The sequence below is a fragment of the Rhinopithecus bieti genome, unplaced genomic scaffold (assembly GCF_001698545.2).
Source record: "Rhinopithecus bieti isolate Rb0 unplaced genomic scaffold, ASM169854v2 scaffold_18153, whole genome shotgun sequence".
NCBI lineage: Eukaryota > Metazoa > Chordata > Mammalia > Primates > Cercopithecidae > Rhinopithecus > Rhinopithecus bieti.
The window spans coordinates 2,326,855-2,348,316 of NW_016809139.1; the positions used below are offsets into that span (position 1 = coordinate 2,326,855).

At 52.0% G+C, this 21,462-nt stretch overlaps 1 long non-coding RNA gene and 1 pseudogene across 1 annotated transcript; both read left to right on the forward strand.

The window, feature by feature from the left end:
• LOC108539771 (myosin light polypeptide 6-like) overlaps positions 1 to 9,231 on the forward strand; it is a 28,584-nt pseudogene extending 19,353 nt beyond the window's left edge.
• A 4,537-nt stretch (positions 9,232 to 13,768) lies between these two features.
• On the forward strand, positions 13,769 to 19,783 carry LOC108539816 (uncharacterized). Its single transcript, XR_001888486.1, has 3 exons — positions 13,769 to 13,850; positions 17,546 to 17,603; positions 19,624 to 19,783. It is a non-coding gene; the product is annotated as an uncharacterized LOC108539816 (long non-coding RNA).
• Positions 19,784 to 21,462: the final 1,679 nt, after the last annotated feature.

The following is a 21,462-nucleotide window of genomic DNA, read 5'->3' on the forward strand; positions in this document are numbered from 1 at the left end:
GGCGCGGGGATCAGAGAGGTCGGGACTGAACGGGGGGAGGTGGCGAAGGACCAGGCTGGGGTCCCGCGAGGGCTCCCACGGACGGCGTCGGGGGCAGAGGGGGTCGGGGCGCGGGGTGGGGCCGGGAGGGGCCTCCGAGCTCTGCCTGGGCCCCGGCATCTCCCCGGCCAGGGTCTCCTGCGGGCGCCGGGAAGTTTCGGGCGCGAGCTCCGCCCCCCGTCGGCCGGGCCTTAGGGTGGCCGTCAGGGGTCGCCGCGCGGCGGGCTCGGTGAGGACGGCCCCGCGAGCAGCGGCTCCGCGGAAGGATCGCGTTTCGGCCCCGCGCTGCGCCCTTGGACTTATTCATAGTTGGCACCCGGCTGGCAACATCGTATCGACACTTGACCCTGGCGGGGGTGGGGGTCGCCCCGGAGCTGCCTGGAGAACCCACGCGGGTGCTGACGCCGTCCCCTCCGGACCGCGGGGCCGCTCAGCCCCAGGACAGCGGTTCCTGCGCCCCCTCCCCTGCACCTGGCCAGCGGCAGATCCCAGGACCCGCCCGGGGAGGCCGCGCAGGTGCAGCTGTCAGGGCAGGGGCCGCTGCGGGCCCCGCCTCCTGCACCCGGTACCTCGTGTGACCTGGCGCCTGCTCAGGTCCTCAGGCCCAGGCTGGACTTGCTGAGCTTGGGTGGGCTTCATTTGAAAACCATTTTAAATACCAAGTACTGGTAGTGTCTACTGTGCCCCTTTTTTTCCTTTTATTTTTATTATTGAGACAGGGTCTTGCTGTGTCGCCCAGCCTGGAGTGCAGTGGTACAATCATAGCTCACTGAAGCCTTGAGCTCCAGGGCTCAGGCGATCCTCCCACCTCAGCCTCCCAAGTAGCTGGGACCACAGGCACACACCACCATGTCTGACTAATTTAAACAAAATTTTTTTTTGTAGAAATGGGGGTCTCACGGTGTTGCCCAGGCTGATCTCGAACTCCTGAGCTCAAGTGATTCTCCCACCTCCTCCTCCCAAAGTGCTGAGGTTACAAGCATGAGCCCCCGCACGCAGCCTGCACCTCCCTTTAAGCCTCCTCAAATTATTTCGGAAAATACTTAGACTAAAATAAAATGAAAGTACCGTGCACCTGTCCTACTCACAGTTCCCTTGTTCTAGAAAAAGGAGTTAAGCTTTGCAAAGCTCGTGGAATTCACCGTTTGTAAAACCTCTCACCCCTCTTGTCACTTTGGGTAATCTGTGCCGCAGATAAATCCCCACAGGCACCTGCGGGATGTGTGGATACAGAGACTTGATGACTTACAGCTCCACCTATAATCACAGGAAGCCTGAAAACAACCAGACACTTGGTTAAATAAACTCTAGAACATTCATTTGGCATTTTAATTTAAAACATTTTTCTAAAGTTTTAATGTGATAATTCTGCATACGCTGATAGGATATAGTCTCCAAGATCTGTTAAATTAAAAAATAAAAATAGTGCAGAGCAATGAATATACAATGATGTGCTTTATTTAAAACAAAGAAAAAAATGGCCGGGCGCAGTGGCTCACACCTGTCTGTAATCCCAGCACTTTGGGTGGCCGAGGCGGGTGGATCATGAGGTCAGGAGTTCAAGACCAGACTGGCCAAGATGGTGAAACCCCGTATCTACTAAAAATACAAAAAAATTAGCTTGGCGTGATGACAGGCACCTGTAATCCCAACTACTCGGGAGGCGAAGGCAGAGAATTGCTTGAACCCAGGAGGCAGAGGTTGCAGTGAGCCAAGATTGTGCCACTGCACTCCAACCTGGGTGACAAAGTGAGACTCCATCTCAAAAAAAAAAAAAAAAAAAAAAAAAAAAAGGCCGGATAATGTGGCTCACACCTGTAATCCCAGCACTTTGGGAAGCCAAGGTGGGCTGATCACTTGAGGTCAGGGGTTCCAGACCAGCCTGACCAACACGGTGAAACTCCACCTTTGCTAAAACAAGATACAAAAATTAGCAGGGCGTGGTGGTGCTCTCTTGTAATCCTAGTTACTCAGGAGGCTGAGACAGAAGAATTGTTTGAACCTGGGAGGCAGAGGTTGCAGTGAGCTGAGATCTAGCCATTGCACTCTGGCCTAGGCAATAAAGCGAGACTCTGCTCAAAAAAAACAAACAAAAAAAACAGAAAACAATATAGTCAGATACAAGTCCAGAAAGCTCTTTGAAGATATGATACTGAATGGGCAGGGGTAAATAAATTTTATTACAATAAAATTTCTATGTATGTTAGATAGTAATGTTTGGATTTATCATGAGCATACATTTTATAATTCATAAATTTTATAATTTATTATTATTATTATTATTATTATTATTAGAAAAGGGTGTCCCCTGTTAGCCAGGCTAGGAGTGCAGTGGTATGATCATAGCCCACTGCAGGACCCCTCAAGGGATCCTCCCACCTCAGCCTCTCAAATAGCTAGGGCTATAAGCATGCACCGCCACGCCCAGCTAGTTATTTATTTTTTGTTTAGTAGAGATGGCGTCTCACTCTGTTACCCAGGCTGTTCTCAGACTCCTGGCTTCAACGATCCTCCCACCTTGGCCTCCCGAAATGCCGGGATTACAGGCATGAGTCGCCCAGCTCTGCATACTTATTAAAAACGAATTATGATGTACCTCTTCATTGAAATCTTGGATGGTTCCTTCAGCCTCACTTTGAGCTTTTAGATCAGCCCCAAATATTATGTTTGTCTCAGTGGTGTAAAACTTCACTGACAGACCAGCCTGGGCAACAAAATTAAAATTAAAATAAGCTGGGTGTGGTAGAGCACACCTGTAGTCTCAGCTACTCAGGAGGCCTAGGTGGGAGTCGAGGCTGCAGTGAGCCATGCACGTGCCCCCTGTACTCCAGCCTGGATGACAGAGACAGACCCTTTCTTCATTAGAATCTGTGATCACTGAGATCCAAGCCGAGCCCCTGGAGAACCGCAGGTGTGCAGACACTCAGAGAAACATTTAAAGGGAGCTGGAAGTCGGCCACCCACCCTTAACTGTTTACAGGGTTCCAGCACACAGGTGCTCGGATTGGCAGGAAACGTCATCACTAACCTTTATTGAGCCCTTGTTATGTGCGTAGATTAGTTCACTAACCAAAACCAGGCCACAAGGTAGAGATGATTGACACCCCATTTTACCTTTAAGGAAACCGAGGCATAACAAACCTCTCTACCTTATCCGCCAGCACACGGGGCAGCAGAGGCAGGCAGCCCAGCTCTAGGCCCTGATGCAGTCACAGCACAGCATCTTCTCCTGACCCGGTCATGGGGTTAGTTGTTAAGAAAGAGACTCGTGGCCGGGCGCGGTGGCTCAAGCCTGTAATCAATCCCAGCACTTTGGGAGGCCGAGACGGGCGGATCACGAGGTCAGGAGATCAAGACCATCCTGGCTAACACGGTGAAACCCCGTCTCTACTAAAATACAAAACTAGCCGGGCGAGGTGGCGGGTGCCTGTAGTCCCAGCTACTCGGGAGGCTGAGGCAGGAGAATGGCATAAACCCGGGAGGCGGAGCTTGCAGTGAGCTGAGATCCTGCCACTGCACTCCAGCCTGGGCGACAGAGCGAGACTCCGTCTCAAAAAAAAGAAAGAGAGACTCGTGGTGAGCCAAGATCATGCCATTGTACTCCTGCGTGGGCAACAGAGTGAAACTGATCTCAAAAAACAAAAAAGAGACTCAGATCCTCAGCCTCCTCAATGAAAAACGGGGCAAAGGGAGATTCTGACCTTGAGAAGTATTTGTCCAGAGAGGGGATTTTTGCAAAGAATGAAAAGAGGAAAAGTAGTTTTTTTATTTGTTTGAGACAGAGACTTGCTCTGTTGCCCAGGTTGGAGTGCAGTGGCACGATCTTGGCTCACTGCACATCCTGGGTTCCAGTGATTCTCCTGCCTCATTCAGCCTCCCGAGTAGCTGGGATTACAGGCGCCCGCCACCACCCCTGGCTAATCTTTGTATTTTCAGTAGTGATGGGGTTTCACCATGTTGGCCAGGCTGGTCTCGAACTCCTGACCTCAAGTAATCCACCCACTTCCACCTCCCCGAGTGCTGAGATTACAGGTGTAAGCCACCGTGCCCAGCCTTTTTGGCATTTATTGTCCACGGTGAGTATGAGCCAGGCCCTGGGAAAGGGGTTCCCTCTTCATTATTGGCTTTAATTCTCAGCCTGAACTTGCCGACATCTGGCCTCACAGATAAGCAAACTGAGCCACAGAGGTGATCCCAGGGCCAAATGGCAGATTGACGCCCACCTCCACACCCAGAAGGAGGCTTTCCAGTTCTGAGGGGGCCTCACTGGAAAACTTTCCCATCCAGCCCCGCCCAAGGCCCAGGGGGCCCAGTCCGGCTCAAGGCAGGTCAGGGGAGAGGACAGGCAGTGGCTGGCAGCAAGGAGGGCCCTGGAGCAGCTGGGGTTGGGTGCTGAGTCACGCGACTGCCAGGGGAGCTGAGAGCCAAGGCTCGGCGCCAGCCTGTGACCTTAAAGGAGGACGTTACCCATTTGGTCTTAGTTTCTTTTTTTGTAAAATGAGGAGGTTCCCACCCAGACTTCCCTGATCTCCAAGAGGATGCCAGGAGAGCCAGGGGCCCTCGGGGTAACTCAGGAATTCTTAAAAGCCCAAAGACAACTCTATGTTTGTCTCAGATGTAAAAGTTTACCAAAACGAGAGATAATAACTTTGTGTAAATACACGAACTCCAGCGTGTGGACGCTAATCTCTGCTGAATGGACGTTAACTATTTTTGGTTATATGTAATAGGAAAACACTGCAAACAAAAGCATTTTTTTTCCTAGGAGACACATTATTTTTTAAACATAGACTTCTACAGAGGCAAAAATCATAAACAAGATCTTTCACAGCAAAGAGATTGGAAACCCTGGGTGCACTAAGACCTCGCCCCTGGAAATGATTCTTGAGAAACAGTTCAGTCTGGAGGCGCTGAGTCAGATGAGATGGTTGCCGTCTGTCAGCGGCGTTTGAACCAGAGCAACTCCATCTTGAACAGGGGCTGAGTAAAAAGGCTGAGACCTACTGGGCTGCATTCCCAGACAGGTAAGGCATTGTAAGTCACAGGACGAGATAGGAGGTCGGCACAAATACATGTCATAAAGAACTTGCTGATAAAACAGGTTGCAGGGAAGAAGCTGGATAAAACCCACCAAAACCAAGATGGAGACGAGAGTGACCTCTGACCGTCCTCATTGCTACACTCCCGCCAGCGCCATGACAGTTTACAAATGCCAGGGCAACATCAGGAAGTTACCCTATTGGTCTAAAAAAGGGAGGCATGAATAATCCACCCCTTGTTTAGCATATCATCAAGAAATAACCATAAAAATGAGCGACCAGCAGTCCTGGGGCCGCTCTGTCTATGGAGTAGCCATTCTTAATTCCTTTATTTTCCTAATAAACTTGCTTTCACTTTACGGACTTGCCCTGAATTATTTCTTGTGCAAGCTCCAAGAACCCCCTCTTGGCGTCTGGATCCGGACCCGTTTCCTGTAACACATCCATCCCCCATCCCAGGGGTCAGCAGAGAGTAGAGAGTGACTCCGAGAGGACCCTGGCCTCATCAGCCTGGAGGTCAAGGTCACAAGAGCAGGCCAGCGCCAGCAGGTGGGGACGTGTCTGCACAGAGTAGCAGCCCTGCCTGTGAGTCCAGACCTTATCTCCTCCTGCAAAGTGGGGCAACAGTAACTGCACTGCGCAGCAGCTGCGTGGTGGAGATTGCGGACCTGCAAAGCCCAGTGCGGGGCCCCGGCAGGTGAGAGCTGCGAGCTGTGGTCCACACTTCGCACCCTCTCAGCAAGTGTCAGAGTCTGAGGAGCTCCAAGGTCCTGGCTGAGGAAGGAGCAGAGACAGAGAGAGACCAAGTGGAGGCTGTTGGGATGCAGGCCGAGGCTGCCCTCTTCAGGCACTCCAGCCAGTCCGAGCAGGCGGGCTATGCCGCCCCATGCTCCTGGCCACCAGCCTTTGCTTGGGGCCTGGGTCTGAGGCTCGCCTGCCAGTCCCACTCCCCTCTGGTGTCTTTCACAGGAGTTACGATGCCCCGCATGCCCCGTGCACCCAAACCCCACTGAGTGTCCACCGCCCGGAGGCCTACGTGACACAGGGGACTGCAAAGGAGACCTCAGCCTCCCCCTTGCTTAGAAATGCGGCTTTGACCAGAGCACCTCCTGGGACCCACACCCTACTCTGCAGGCCTGTTTCCGAACTGAGGACCACCGGCCCCTTAAATTCACGAAAGCCTTCTCATGAAGGCAGAAACCACTGCCCTGAGCAGGCCCCGGACACAGGGAAGGGGACAGACCCGCTTCAACTCCCCAGTGATGCGTTTCCCCTTAGAAACCACGGGGTAATGTCATCTCTCAAAGGAAGGCCTCCTTTCCTCCCAGACGCCTGCACACCAGGACACGCGCCATGCGCACACGAGCAAGCAAAACTTTAGTGTCTCTCTTTTACACAAATATTTTTTCAAATTGCACTCTGGGAAAAAACAAAACAAAACAAAACATACATACAATTTCTAAAATTCACAGCCAGGCGCAGTGGCTCACGCCTGTAATCCCAGCACTTTGGGAGGCTGAGATGGGCAGATCACGAGGTCGGGAGATAGAGACCATCCTGACTAACATGGCGAAACCCCATCTCTACTAAAATACAAAAAATTGGCCAGGCCAAACCCCACTGAGTGTCCACCGCCCGGAGGCCTACGTGACACAGGGGACTGCAAAGGAGACCTCAGCCTCCCCCTTGCTTAGAAATGCGGCTTTGACCAGAGCACCTCCTGGGACCCACACCCTACTCTGCAGGCCTGTTTCCGAACTGAGGACCACCGGCCCCTTAAATTCACGAAAGCCTTCTCATGAAGGCAGAAACCACTGCCCTGAGCAGGCCCCGGACACAGGGAAGGGGACAGACCCGCTTCAACTCCCCAGTGATGCGTTTCCCCCTTAGAAACCACGGGGTAATGTCATCTCTCAAAGGAAGGCCTCCTTTCCTCCCAGACGCCTGCACACCAGGACACGCGCCATGCGCACACGAGCAAGCAAAAACTTTAGTGTCTCTCTTTTACACAAATATTTTTTCAAATTGCACTCTGGGAAAAAACAAAACAAAACAAAACATACATACAATTTCTAAAAATTCACAGCCAGGCGCAGTGGCTCACGCCTGTAATCCCAGCACTTTGGGAGGCTGAGATGGGCAGATCACGAGGTCGGGAGATAGAGACCATCCTGACTAACATGGCGAAACCCCATCTCTACTAAAAATACAAAAAATTGGCCAGGCATGGTGGCAGGTGCCTGGAGTCCCAGCTACTCAGGAGGCTGAGGCAGGAGCATGGTGCGAACCCGGGAGGCGGAGCTTGCAGTGAGCCAAGATCGCGCCACTGCACTCCAGCCTGGGCGACAGAGCGAGACTGCGAATCAAAAAAAAAAAAAAAAAAAATCACCTGTTCAAATTTTGAGTTTATTTGTTTTGAGACAGGATCTTACTCTATCACTCACCCTAGAGTGCATTGGTGTGATCACTGCACTCTGCAGTGCTGCTCACTGCAGCCTCGACCTCCTGGGCTCAAGTGATCCTCCTGCCTCAGCCTCCCCAGTAGCTAAGACTACAGTTGTGAGCTACCATGCTCAGCTAAATTGTCTTTTTTTCGGTAGAGACAGGGTCTCACTATGTTGCTAGGCTGTTTTTGAACTCCTGGGCTCAAGTGATCCTCCCACTTTAGCTTCCCAACAGATTTGGGGGTTTTTGTTGTTGTTTTTTGTTTTTGTTATTTTGTTGTTTTTGTTGTTGTTTAAAACAGAGTTTTGCTCTTGTTGCCCAGGCTGGAGTGCAATGGCGCAATGTCAGCTCGCTACAACCTCTGCCTCCCAGATTCAAGCGATTCTCCTGCCTCAGCCTCCTGAGTAGCTAGGATTACAGGAGTGTGTCCTCACCCCCAGCTAATATTGTGTTTTTAGTAGAGATGAGGTTTCACCAAGTTGGCCAGGCTGGTCTCGAACTCCTGACCTCAGGTGATCTGCCCACCTCGACCTCCCAAAGTGCTGGGATTACAGGCATGGGCCACCAAGCCTGACAAATTTGTTTCCTTCCTTCCTTCCTTCTTTCCTTCCTTCCTTCCTTCCTTCCTTCCTTCCTTCCTTCCTTCCTTCTTTCTCTCTTTCTTCCTTTCTTCCTTTCTTCCTTTCTTCTTGAGACAGAGTTTTGCTCTTGTCACCCACGCTGCAGTGCAGTGGCAGGATCTCGGCTCACTGCAATCTCCACCTCCCGGGTTCAAACGATTCTCCTGCCTCAGCCTCCTAAGTAGCTGGGATTACAGGTGCCCACCATCACGCCTGGCTAATTTTTGTAGTTTTAATAAAGATGGGGTCTCACCACGTTGGCCAGGCTGGTCCCGAACTCCTGACCTCAGGTGATCCACCCGCCTCAGCCTCCCACAGTGCTGGGATGACAGGCGTGAGCCACCGCGCCCCGCGATTTGGTATTTTAAAGGCGTGCAGGAGAACCCAACAGCTCACAGATCCGATTTACCACCTAATGCCTGAGAAACAGGGAAAGGAGCAGCTCAAGTACCGATGCTGGTGGGGCCAAGGAAGTCTTCCAGAAAAAAGCCCAGCGAGTTAGCATGAAGCGAAGTTTTCTCAGAAGGGTATTCAGTGCTTTAGGCAGCGCGATTTAAGCGTAGACATAGATCGCGATTATAAAATATTTCACTGAGCTATTACTGCAGGGAGAGATCCCACAAAGCTGAGCAGTCAAGACGTGCGACTTCACCGAGGACCAGTGCAGAGTTCAAGGCTGCCTTCCGGCTGTTTGACTGAACAGGTGATGGCAAGGTCCTTCCAGCCCCTGTGGGGACGTGATGAGGGCCCTGAGCCAGAACCCCACCAACGCCGAGGCGCTCGAGGTCCTGGGGAACCCCGAGAGTATGAGGTGAACGTGGAGGTGCTGGACTTTGAGCACTTCCTGCCCATGCTGCGGACGGTGGCCAGGAACGCGGACCGGGGCACCTATGAGGATTGTGTGGAAAGACTTCAGGTATTTGACGAGGAAGGAAATGCACCATCACGGGTGCAGAAATCCGGCACGTTCTTGTCTCACTGGGTGAGAAGATGACAGAGGAAGAGGAGAGATGCTGGTGGCAGGGCATGAGGACAGCAATGGTCGCCTCGACTCTGAAGTGCTCGTCTGCAGGGTGCTGAATGGCTGAGGGTCTTCCCAGCCTCCCAGAGCCCGGGCCTTTCCCTGGGTGACATTACGTGTCTAGCCTGAGGCTCCCTCAGGCCTCTGGTGGTAGCACCTTTCCCATCTCGTCTCTCTTGGATGATGTTTGCCATCAGCATTCACCAAAGAAACTTCCTCTCTGTGCACCCCCCACCCAAACAAATTTCAAGGCTGGGCACAGTGACTCACGCCTGTAATCCTAGCTGAGGTGGGCAGATCATTTGAGGTCAGGAGTTCCAGACCAGCCTGGCTAACATGATGAAATCCCATCTCTACGAAAATACAAAACTTCGCCGGGCTTGGTGGCGGGTGCTTGAAATCCCAGCTACTCAGGAGGCTGAAGTGGGAGAATCGCTTGAACCCAGGAGGTGGAAGTTGCAACGAGATGAGATGAGATCGCGCCACTGCCCTCCAGCCTGGGTGACAGAAAGAGACACTATCTTAAAAAAAAAAATTTAGAACTGGGAGTAACAGAAGAGTTATTTCTGGGAGAAAAGAGAGCGTTAGATAAGGGCACTCAGACCACACCCCTCCTGCCTGGGGCCACCGCGGAGGAAGGCACCACAGAGGCTGCTAAACACAAGCCGAGCTTCTCTTCTTGGAAACACTAGAGGAGGAACTTCAGGGCCTTTCCCTCAGTTTCAGTTCTTATCTGGCTAATTTCCTAACGTCCCTGGTCCTGTCATTACACTAAAAAATAAGCCCATCCTTCAGTGTCAGGACAGGCCACAGACTGAACCCGGTCTTGTAAAATTAGTGTGGTTTTGTTCCTCTTTTTCGCCAGGGCTGGAAGGGCTCAGTCCCTGGTGCCTCCTGAGCGTGGTGCAGTGAGGGGCAGGAGGCATGGGTTCTCTGCCACCACAGGCACCCCCTGCCTTTGGACATGGCCTTGTTGGGAGGGGGTGGCCATGCTGGAGGAGTCTGTGTGCGTGCCGTCACTGTCAGGGTTCTGCTGGGGGCAGATTGTCTTGTCCGGACCCTCTGGGGGTTCTGCTGAGGGCAGATTGTCTTGTTCAGAGTCTCTGCTTCCTGCATGGTCAAAAGTGGTGGTGGGCGCTGCCCAGCTGGCCTCCCAGGTCTCTGCGTGGATCAGGTGAATCTGGGGAAAGCCACCGACAGGTTTCTCTGAAATTCTGTCCCTGAGTCTCTCCTCTACAAATCCACCTCCTTGGAGGCCTTTCCCTGACAGGGCTGTACCTGGCAACCCCACCCGGGCCCTGATACAGGAGCCCTGCCCTGCCTTGGCCCTGCTGTGCGCCCAGCCTAAGCAGCGCCCGTCTCCTGGAAGGCTCCACAATGGAGGTGCTGTCTGCAAGGACAGACATGGAGCAAACTCCTGACAGCAGGGAGACTGCAGTCCCTTGCTTGTGTGGTGGCTTCTGGCAATAGGAGCCACAAAGACAAGCGTGTTCTCAGCCTTGCTGATGTGCTGGATTTGCCTCCTGGGCTGCTGTGCACAGAACACAGGGTGCAGGGTCTCAGCCACAGACACGGATCCTCTCACATCCTGGGGGCTGGACGCCCAAGATCAAGGCATTGGCAGGGCTGGTTCCTCTGAGGCCTCTCCTTGGCATGTAGACTCCATCTCCTCTCTGTATCCCCACAGGGCCGTCCCTCTGTGCGTGTCTGTGTGTCCTCATCTGCTCTTCTTACAAGGACACTTGTAAGTCCAATCAGGGCCCACCCTAGTGACCTCATTTTACTGTAATCACCTCTGTTTGGACTTCATCTCCAACACAGTCCCCTTCTGCAGTGCTGGGGGTTGGGGCTTCGACACGTAAATCCGGGGTAGGCAAACCCACCCGAACGCTCAGCGTTCTGTTTTCCTCTCTCTCTTTCTGCAATACACACGACTGACTTATGTAATGCTGAAAGTCACTCTACAGTAATATACGCCTTACAGATGCAAAGCTGCCAGGCTGCCAGGAGGAAGTGCTGCATCGGGAGCCGCCTGGCCTGCGTGGAGAGACGGAGGTGCTGACTGGCCGGATCGATGAAGGACACAGCTCGCTCACTTCTCTGTTGGTGGCAGCTGGGACTCACAGGTTCATGCCACCTCTTGGGAAGGGAATTTGGAATCTGGTAGGAAAGAGAAGACAAGAGCACGAGGGGGAACATTGTGAGGTGCAGGAGTGTTTCTCTGAGGCGGTTTATTGAATCATGTTCAGGAGGAAGCGCCCCAGCCCTTCACCGACCCAGCCAATCAGAATCAGGGCAAAGCACCATCAGCACCATCGTCGTCATCATGACGATAGCCTCCGTTCATTGCATGCTATACCTGTGCAGCGGAAGCACCTTCGAGACAAACTTGCCTGAGGTTACACAGCTGCAGGGAGTACAGGCTCAGTCTCTTCAGCTGGAGAGCGTCTTTGCACAACCCCTCATAAATAATTGGAACAAAATAGGAGGGGCAGGCCAGATATGGTGGCTCACACCTGTAATCTCAGCACTGTGGGAGGCAGAGTGGCAGGATTGCGTGAGTCCAGGAATTCGAGACTACCCTGGGTAACATGGCGAGATCCTGTTTCTACAAAAAATAGAAACATTAGCCAGGCATGGTAGCGTGAACCTATAGTCCCAGCTACCCGGGAAGCTGAGGTGGGAGAACCACTTGAGCATGGGGAGGCTGAGGCTGCAACCCCGATGGTGCCACCACACTCCAACCTGGGTGACAGAGTGAGATCCTGTCTCACAAAAAAATAAAATTAAAATAGGCCAGGTGCGGTGGCTTATGCTTGTAATCCCAGTACTTTGCGAGGCTGAGGGGGGCAGATCACCAGAGGTCGGGACGGCCAACATTGAGAAATCCCCGTCTCTACTAAAAATACAAGAGTAGCTGGGCATGGTGACAAATGCCTGTAATCCCATCTACTTGGGAGGCTGAGGCAGGAGAATTGCTTGAACCCGGGAGTCGGAGGTTGCAGTGAGACGAGATCGCACCACTGCAATCCAGCCTGGGCAACAAGAGCAAAACTCTGTCTCAAAAAAAAAAAAAAATTAAAATTAAATAGGAAGGGCAGCTCATCCTTCCCCCCACCCCAGTTAAGCTGTCAGGGACCCTTGCTCACACAGAGACTTTGAGCAGAGAGCTGCTTGGGAGGCAACGGGAGTGGAAGTCCCCCGCAGGTAGGAGGCCCCCCTGGATGATCTCAAAGCTCCTCCCTACCTCATGGTTCCAGATGTGCTGATTCCTGGTCTGCAAACTGGATGCTTTCCCATCTCTTTGGAAGCCTCTGGCTCCGTCCACAGCCCCCTCCCTGCAATGGTCAGGTCCCTGCCAGGTCACTCAGCTTCCCAGCCTTGTTTGACCTCTGAAGAGACTTGGAAACAGAATTGACAGCAGAGTTGTCGTGAGGCTAAAATGAGAAACAAATGTGAAGCACCTATCACTGTGACTGCTGAGGGACTTGGGCAAACTCCAGCTCCCCCCGCCAGGGTTGTGTGCGTGGAAATGGTTGTGCCGTCCATGAAGGAAGCTTTCTCCTTGGAGATCCAGTAGACAGACCCCCAGGCGTGGACCATTGTCACAGCACACACCAGCCCAGCTGGGACACGCACAAACGCCAGACGGTCTGTAATTGAACTCTGATTAATACACACAGCAAGCAGCCTGCTGAGAGGCAAGCCATTTCACAGCCAACCTGGCAACAGTGTATTTTATAACCTGTATAATGAAGAGGTCGTGGTTTAAGTGAAATTTAAAAACGTCTGTCCTGAGGAGGGTTCAGTTCAGATGTGCACGATTCCCCTGTGGCCTGGCTGCCAATACCAACTGCCTGCACCTCCAACAGCCCCCTGGACCAGTGAGTACAGAGTCTGCTCATGAGGTGGGGCCTCACCCTCTTCCGATGCTTATGGGGCCCCAGCTGGCTTTGCTCATGTGTGGCCTGTCCCCATCTCTTTCCATGTACCCATGCTCATGACTAGGCATTTGCCCTGGTCTTTGATGTGAACCCCGAATATCTGAGACAAGTCTCAGTCAATTTAGGAAGTTTATTTTTTCCAAAGTTAAGGGTGCACATCTGTGACACAGCCTCAGGAGGACCTGGAGACCTGTGCCCAAGGTGGTCAGCACACAGCTTAGTTTCATACATTTTAGGGAGGCACGAGACATTGATCAATATATGTAAGACATTGATATGGTTAGGCTTTGTGTCCCCACCCAAATCTCATCTTGAATGGTTTGGCTTTGTGTCCCCACCCAAATCTCATCTTGAATGGCGATTCCCATATCCCCACACGTTTAAGTCAAGACCTGGTGGGAGGTGATTGGGTCCCGGGGTTCCACCCTGCTGTCCTTGTGATAGTGAGGAGGTTCTCATGAGATCTGATAGTTTTATCAAGGGCTCTTCCCCCTTCGCTCACCAGTCTCTTGCCTGCCACTATGTAAGACATGCCGCTTCCCCTTCCACCACGATTTGTAAGTTTCCTGAGGTCTCCCCAGCCCTACAGAACCGTGAGTCAATGAAACCTCTTTTATTTCTAAATGACCCAGTCTTGGGCATGTTGTCTTTATAGCAATCTGAAAATGGACTGATGCAAAGGACATTGGTTTCGTCTGGAAAGAGGACAACTTGAAGTGGGGAGGGGCCTTCCAAGTCACAGGTAGGTAAGAGACAAATGGTTGTATTCTGGTTTTTTGTTGTTGTTTTGTTTTGTTTTGTTTTGAGACAGTCTCCCTCTGTTACCCAGGCTGGAGTGCAGTGGTGTGGTCTCAGCTCACTGCAACCTCTGCCTCCTGGGTTCAAGTGATTCTCCTGCCTCAGGCTCCCAAGTAGCTGGGATTACGGGTGCTTGTTGCCCACCTTCATGCCCGGCTAATTTTTGTATTTTTAGTAGAGACGGGGTTTCACCATGTTGGCCAGGCTAGTCTTGAACTCCTGACCTCAAGTGATCTGCCTGCCTCGGCCTCCCAAAGTGCTGGGATTATAGGCGTGAGCCACCACGCCCTGCCAATGGTTGCATTCTTTTGAGTTTCTGATTAGCCTTTTCAAAGGAAGCAATCAGATATGCACTTATCTCAGTGAGCAGAGGGATGACTTTGAATAGAATGGGAGGCAGGTTGGCCCTAAGCAGTTCCCTGCTTGACTTTTCCCTTCAGTATAAATAACTTAGTAATTTTGGGGTCCCAAGGTTTATTTTCCTTTCACATTGACTATCATCATAAATAAAACAGGGGCTAGCGTTTATTAAGTGCCTCTAAAGTGTCTGCTCCCGAACAGGTGGGCGTGCCCTCCCAAACACTGCTGCTCTGGGCGGCACCTCAACCCCTGCCACACCCTTCCTTCCTTGCTACGTCTGTTCCAGGATGCTGGACAGAGCCCACAGGTCCAGCCCCTCCCGGAGTTCCTGTTTCCTCTCTGGCTGAAGCTCCAGCAGCCACGTTCCTGCCATCCTCCTGTGGCCCTGTCCCCCATCAGATGTGCTAGTGGGGGCACTCATAGCACCTTTCCTCAAAAGCGGCCTTCCAGATAACTGCCCCCTCCCCGCACTCAGGTGTCAGCTCCACGGCCCTCAGGCCCTGCCATTTCCTAGCTGTGGTCAGTTGCCCTAATAGCCCCAATAATCTTCAGCTCCTGCTACTGTCAGAGGCATTTGAACCAGAGCAACTCCTTCTTGAATTGGGGCTGGGTAAAACGAGGCTGAGACCTGCTGGGCTGCTGCATTCCCTGGAGGCCAGGCATTCTGAGCCGCAGGATGGGGTAGGAGGTCAGCAGGACTGGTACCACAGGACACAGGTCACAAAGACCCTCCTGATAAAGAAATAAAGACACCCACCAAAACCCACCGAGACCAAGATGGCAACCAAAGTGGCCTCCGCCCTTCCTCACTGCTCATTATACACTAATTATAATACATTAGACACTAATGTATTACAATAAAAGACACTCCCACCAGCACCACATGAAGAAACGGTCAACACCAGTCAGCTTAAGGCAATGCAAATCAAAACTACGATGAATCATTACTTCACACCCACTCAGATGCTTATAGTAAAACAGGCAGGCCACAGAGAGCACTGAAGGGGACGCTCATAGGAATGCAGCATGGTGCAAACACTTCCGGAAGCAGGGCAGCAGTCTCTCCAAAAGTTCAACATAGAGTTACTGTGTGACCCACAGTTCCACTGCTAGGTAAAGCCCCCAAAGAAATGAAAACGTGTTCCCACAGAAACTCATACACGACTGTCCTTAGCATTATTATTATTATTATTATTAATTAGAGATGGAGTCTCACTCTGTCACCCAGGCTGGAGTGCAGTGGTGTGATCTCAGCTCACTGCAACCTCCGCCTCCCGTGTTCAAGTGATTCTCCAGCCTCAGCCTCCCGAGTAGCTGGGATTACAGACGCCCACCACCACACCTAACTAATTTTCATATTTTTAATAGAGATGGGGTTTCATCCTGTTGGCCAGGCTGGTCTCAAACTCCTGACCTCAGGTCATCCACCCGGCCTCCCACAACGCTGGGATTACTGGCGTGAGCCACTGCGCCCAGCCTACCTGTGTTGTACATTCTGTGGGTTTTCACACATGCATATGGCATGGATCCATCAGTACAGTACCATGCAGAGTATTCTATGGCCCTAAAAGTCCTCTGTGCTCTCCTTATTCATGCCTCCCTCCTCCTACCCGAGCGAACGCTGATCTTTTTACTGTCTTCATAGTTTTGTCTTTTCCAGACATCATATAGTCGGAATTGAAGGGAATATACCAGCCAAAAACCTGCCACTATGGTATAAGAATTATTTTAGCTGAAGGCACTAAAAATAAAAGTAGCTGCAAGAAGTACTCTTAGACCCCCCGCTTTTCTTCCTGAAAGTAGATTAAATTCCCATGTAAGAGCCCAGTTCCCTACACCAGGAGGAAAGAAACAGTTTTATCACCAGAGATGGGGATTCGAGGCAGAGAGAAATCTGTACAAACAGATCTTGTTAAAATAATTCTTGTCTTCCTTTAGTGACTTTTCCACAATTTCCTCTCTTTGCTCAACCTAATCTATAGACATTTAGGTGTGGCTTTGGGTCTTCATCTTCTTGTGCGGACTTCCATGTACCTGTAAAACAAAATCTGCTTTTCTCCTGTGTTGTTTGTTTGTTTGTTTTTGAGATGGAGTCTCATTCTGTTGCCAGGCTGGAGTGCAGTGGCACAATCTCGGCTCACTGCAACCTCTGCCTCCCAGGTTCAAGTGATTCTCCTGCCTCAGCCTCCCAAGTAGCTGGGACTACAGGCGCCTGCCACCATACCTGGCTAATTTTTGTATTTTTAGTAGAGACGGAGTTTCACCATATTGGCCAGGCTGGTCTTGAACTCCTGACTTCAAGTGATCCGCCCACCTCGGCCTCCCAAAGTGCTGGGATTACAGGTGTGAGCCACTGCGCCCAGCCCTGCTTTTCTCCTGTTAATCTGACTTAGGTCAGTTGGATTCTCAGACCAGCCGAAGACCCCAAGAGGATAAAGGTACGGCTTTTCCTCCCGTACAGAATCACCTAATAGGCAGGATTTTCAGACTGCTTCTGTCACCTGGCAATACACATCTAAAGTTCCTCCACATCTTTTCACAGTTCACAGCTCATTTCTTCTCAGTGCTGAATAATAGTCTGGACGCTGTCTGGATGCATCGCCGTTTATCCATTCACATACTGAAGGACATCTTGGTTGCTTCCAAGTTTTGGAAGTTATGAATAAAGCTGCTATAAATATCCAGGTGTAGGTTTTTGTTTGGTAGACAGGGTCTTTCTCTGTCGCCCAGGCTGGCATGCAGTGGTGTGATCATAGTTCACTGTAGCGTTGAACTCCTGGCCTCGAGCCATCCTCCTCCCACCTCAACCTCCTGAGTAGCTGGGACCACAGGTGTGTGTCACCACACTTGGGTAACTTTTAAAAATTTTTGTAGAAATGGGATCTTGTTTTATTGCACAGGCTAGTCTTCAACTCCTGGGCTCAAGCGATCCTCCCACCTTGGCCTCCCAATGTGCTGAGATTACAGGTGTGAGCCACTACATCCAGTCCTGTGTGCAGGTTTTCATGTGGATGTAAGTTTTCAGCTCATTTGGGTAAATACTGAAGAGTGTGGATGCCGGGTCCTGTGGAAGGGGCATGTTTACTTTTGTAAGATGCTGCCAAACTGTCTTCCAGCCAAAATGGCTGCACCATTTTGCATTCCCACCAGCAATGAGTGGGCGTTCCTGTGGCTCCACGTCCTCACCAGCATTTGGTGTTGTCAGTGCTTTGGATTTTCACCGTTCTAATGGACATGTAGTGGTATCTCATTGTTTTTCCTTCTTCTTTATTAATGCAGGTGTTTGCAGCCATAAATTTTCCTCCAACCACTTCATTTCTGCATTCCATAAATCTTGGTATGTTCTGGTTTTATTTTCATTCATCTCAAAGTATTTTCTAATTTATTTTGTGATTTCCTCTGTGATTCATCGGTGATTTAGGAGTATGTTTACTTAACTGCCACATATTTGTGGATTTCCCAAATTTTCTTCTATTAGTGATTTCTAATTTCTAGATTCCCAGGAACAGGTCGGCCTTTCAAACCCCTGTGGACATCCCATTCCCCAGCTTTTCCTTTTAAGGTTTTGGTCTTCTTGTTTGACCCTCCTGGTAACACCAGCTAGGCAGCTGTGATGCTAAGCAGTTTCCACGGACGGTTCTCAACAATCATCCCAGGGAAAAAGCTGTTCCGAATAAATAAGGTCTGAGTCAGGTCAATAAAGACAAGCCCTTCAAGGGGTGGTGGTGTTGGGGGCGGGGTGTTTCTAGGAAGCAGCCAGATGGGTCAAATAGTGACTTATCAGGGGACGGGGCTTCTGGGAGCTCTAAACCCACCCTAAGTCTGCCAGTGGGTGCCAGGAGTCTGGTTTTCAAGGCCGCTACAGGGGTGGGTGGGAGGAATAGAAACAGTGACAGCTAAAATGCCCGAACACTCATTGTTCCAATGAGATTCAGCTGTTTTTTTGTTTTGTTTTGTTTTTTGTTTGTTTTTTGAGACGGAGTCTCGCTCTGCTGCCCAGGCTGGAGTGCGGTGGCACAATCTTGGCTCAAGCTCTGGCTCCCAGGTTCACGCCATTCTCCTGCCTCAGCCTCCCGAGCAGCTGGGACTACAGGTGACTGCTAACACGCCTGGCTAATTTGTGGTATTTTTTAGTAGAGATGCTCCTCAGAGGGTTGCAACCCTTTGGTGAATTTCCAAAGCTCTGAAAAAGTTCACTGTTACAATTTTTGCCAGTATTCTCACTGCTTTTATGGAGAAACAGATTTGGAGGGGGCCTTAGTCTGACATTCCGAAATCGGCTCTCCCTGATGCTTGATTTTTGAACATTGAATAGTATGAAATTCCAAGACATCTCTCTCTCCTCCCCACTGCCTCTTTCTCTCTCTCCGCATCTCCCTCTCATTTTGACGTCTGGTGACCCTCCCTGTCAGGGTTTGGCCCTGGTGGGGTCCTAGCTCCTCAGTTCTGTGTGGCCAGTGATGGTCATCCTGTGGGGCTGGGGGGAGGGACCAGGGTGAGGAGATGGCCGGGACTGCTGTGTCTGGAGGGCTGGAGTCCCTGTGCCTCCTGACCCTGCCCTCTTCTTGGGGGTGGCCTGTAGCCATGGTGTCTGGGCCATAGTGGTCCCATGAAGGTCTGTCTGTACGGACGCCCTTCTGACTCCCTTAATAAAATCAAACTCTGGCTCTCAGGCTGGCCTGGGAAAGGATGTGTCCCCAGGAGGTCCATCTCTTGTCCCCCAATGCCCCTTGCCCTTCAGGGAGGGGCAGGGCCTGGAACTTGGCCCACAAGGAAAGGCAGTGCTTGTTTCCTTCCTGAAGATGCTGAGGAAGACCCCGTCCCCACCTTGGCGCTCAGAGCATGAAGCCAGCAGATCCTCGAGGGGCTCCCTGTGGCCCGCAGCTTGCTCCGAACTAGCCAGGGCGCTGGAGCCAAGCAGTGGCATGTCCAGGGCCTTCTTTTCACATGCAGTGTGAGAAGGACCTGCCATTCATTTTTATTGTCACATCAGTCAGAGAACAGTTTTTCACCGGGTGTTCTTTCCCCACAGGGGTCAGGCCTGCAGCCAGGCTGCCCCCTCCTGCGTTCAGGGAGATGAAGAAGACACAGCCGGGCACTCCCTTCCTCTCCTCCCACTGCAAACATTCGGCTTTGGAGTCGTTCTTGAAACAAGCTCCAGGGGGTCCCAGTGTTCTCATCTGCAGTAGACAGATGGCATCACCGCCCGCCCTGTAGTCAGAGCCAGGCCCAGCCCTGGTCAGGGTCACAATGGAGCAGGTCTCCACGCCCCATTACGGCTCCCCCAAGGGCTCCCCGACCACCACGCCCAGTGGTCTCGGTGTGGAGAGTGAGCTTCCTCTTGTCTTTCCTTATAGGAAACCTGCTTTTCCCGCAGTTCCTCTACCGCAGCCCCGCTGTGGTTTGGGGTCCGATCCGACAGCATCCGCAGAGGTTTGTGAGGGTCAGGAAACACTAGAGTCACCAGGATGTTCATTTTGCAACATTTTCAACATTTGTAATCCAGTGAAATATCAATAAAAAGCGCACAGGGTTCTGGTAATAGGAAGAGGACGCTTTCCTCCGGAGACCGATCCTTTCTATTCAGACCATTTCCAGACCTGTGAGCTCACCTCTGAGACAGGCCAGGGCCCTCTGCCCAGGCGGGTCACACTGTGCCCCTGCCCGGTAACCACTCCACCTTCACACCTGCAGCCTTCATAGCCCCTGCACAGCCAGCTCCCTCCTGGTGAACAGCTCACAGCAAGGCCTGCAGCCCCAGCAAGCAGTTCCCTCTCATGGATGCACTTGCTTTAAATAATTCAGCTGTCTTTTCAGAGATGATTCACCAAAGCTGCTCATTGAGGGGAAAGATCATGAGCGGGGCGGCTGCCCCAGTCCCCGCTCTGGATGAGACTTGGGGACTCAGCCTGGCCACACGGAAGCCACAACAGGAAGGGCTGACTGCCATGGGCGCCTTGAGAGACACGGCCCTGGCAGGCACAAGCTCTGAGCTCTGAGACCCTCCTGCTGCGCCCCGAGAACCCAATCCCACGGTAGACGATGGCACCAGATAGCACCCAGGCAGGCTAGGAGGTGACAGGCGCTCCTGGGTGTGTGCAGGCTCCTCCGCAGGGCGGGGAGGGCAGGCTCCTCTGCAGGGCGGGGAGGCGATGGGCGCTCCTGGGTGTGCGCAGGCTCCTCTGCAGGGCGGGGAGGCGACGGGCACTCCTGGGTGTGCGCAGGCTCCTCTGCAGGGCGGGGAGGCGCTGGCCCACTTAAGACTCCTCAGCCCATCGCCAGATGGAATGTGGAGGGCGGCCATGAAAACCATAGAAACAGTGTGTGGACCCCCAGCCTTGCAGAAGGGAGGAAGTGAGATGGGGGTGCACCCAGTAGAGACACCTCCTCACCCCCAGACCCGCTGGGCCCTCTGCAGGCTCCTCTCCTTTAGCCCAGCCAGTGTCCACGGTGGGGGCACGCTTGCTGACCTCGAATGACTTTCTCTCCTCTCCCTGTCCCCCTGGGAACTCCCTGTCTACCGAGTGATACAATGCACACCTTCAACTTAGCATATTCCACCCTGAAACAACATCACTGCACTTCATGTGTGTCTAAGGGCCTGCCACAGCAATTCCATCGCACCTCCCTGTTCTGGGCACTGCTTTTTTGTTTGTTTGTTTTGAGACAGAGCCTTGCTGTATTGCCCAGGCTGGAGTGCAGTGCTAGACACCCATTGACAAAATGTGCAGCCCGCACAGGAGCCAAAATATGTTCGGTAGACCAGGTGCCACTCTGAGTTTGCCCATTCGTCAGGGAACCCCAGATTGATTCCACCTTTTGGCATCGTGAGCACCGCTCGGAGCCTCCCGGGGCAAACATCTCTTTGACTCCCTGATTTCAGTATTCTGGGTCTGTCCTAGGAGCAGAATTGCTATGTCACATGACAACTCTCTGTTTCATATGTTTAAGCTTTTGAGGAACTGTCACACGCCTTTTTAAAAAAACAACCTGGCATCTGATATTTATAAACCATCATTGAAACAGTCATCATGGAAAACTAAGGTCTGAGTCGAGTGGGAAGGTGGGCAGTGGTTGCTGACATTTCCTGCCAGTCACAGGGAGGCCCTGGGAAAGGGTCATCTCCACCGCCCCCGACCCTGTGTGGGGAAGGGCTGTCTGGGGCTATCATTCAGATCTGGCCCAGAGAGTGGAAG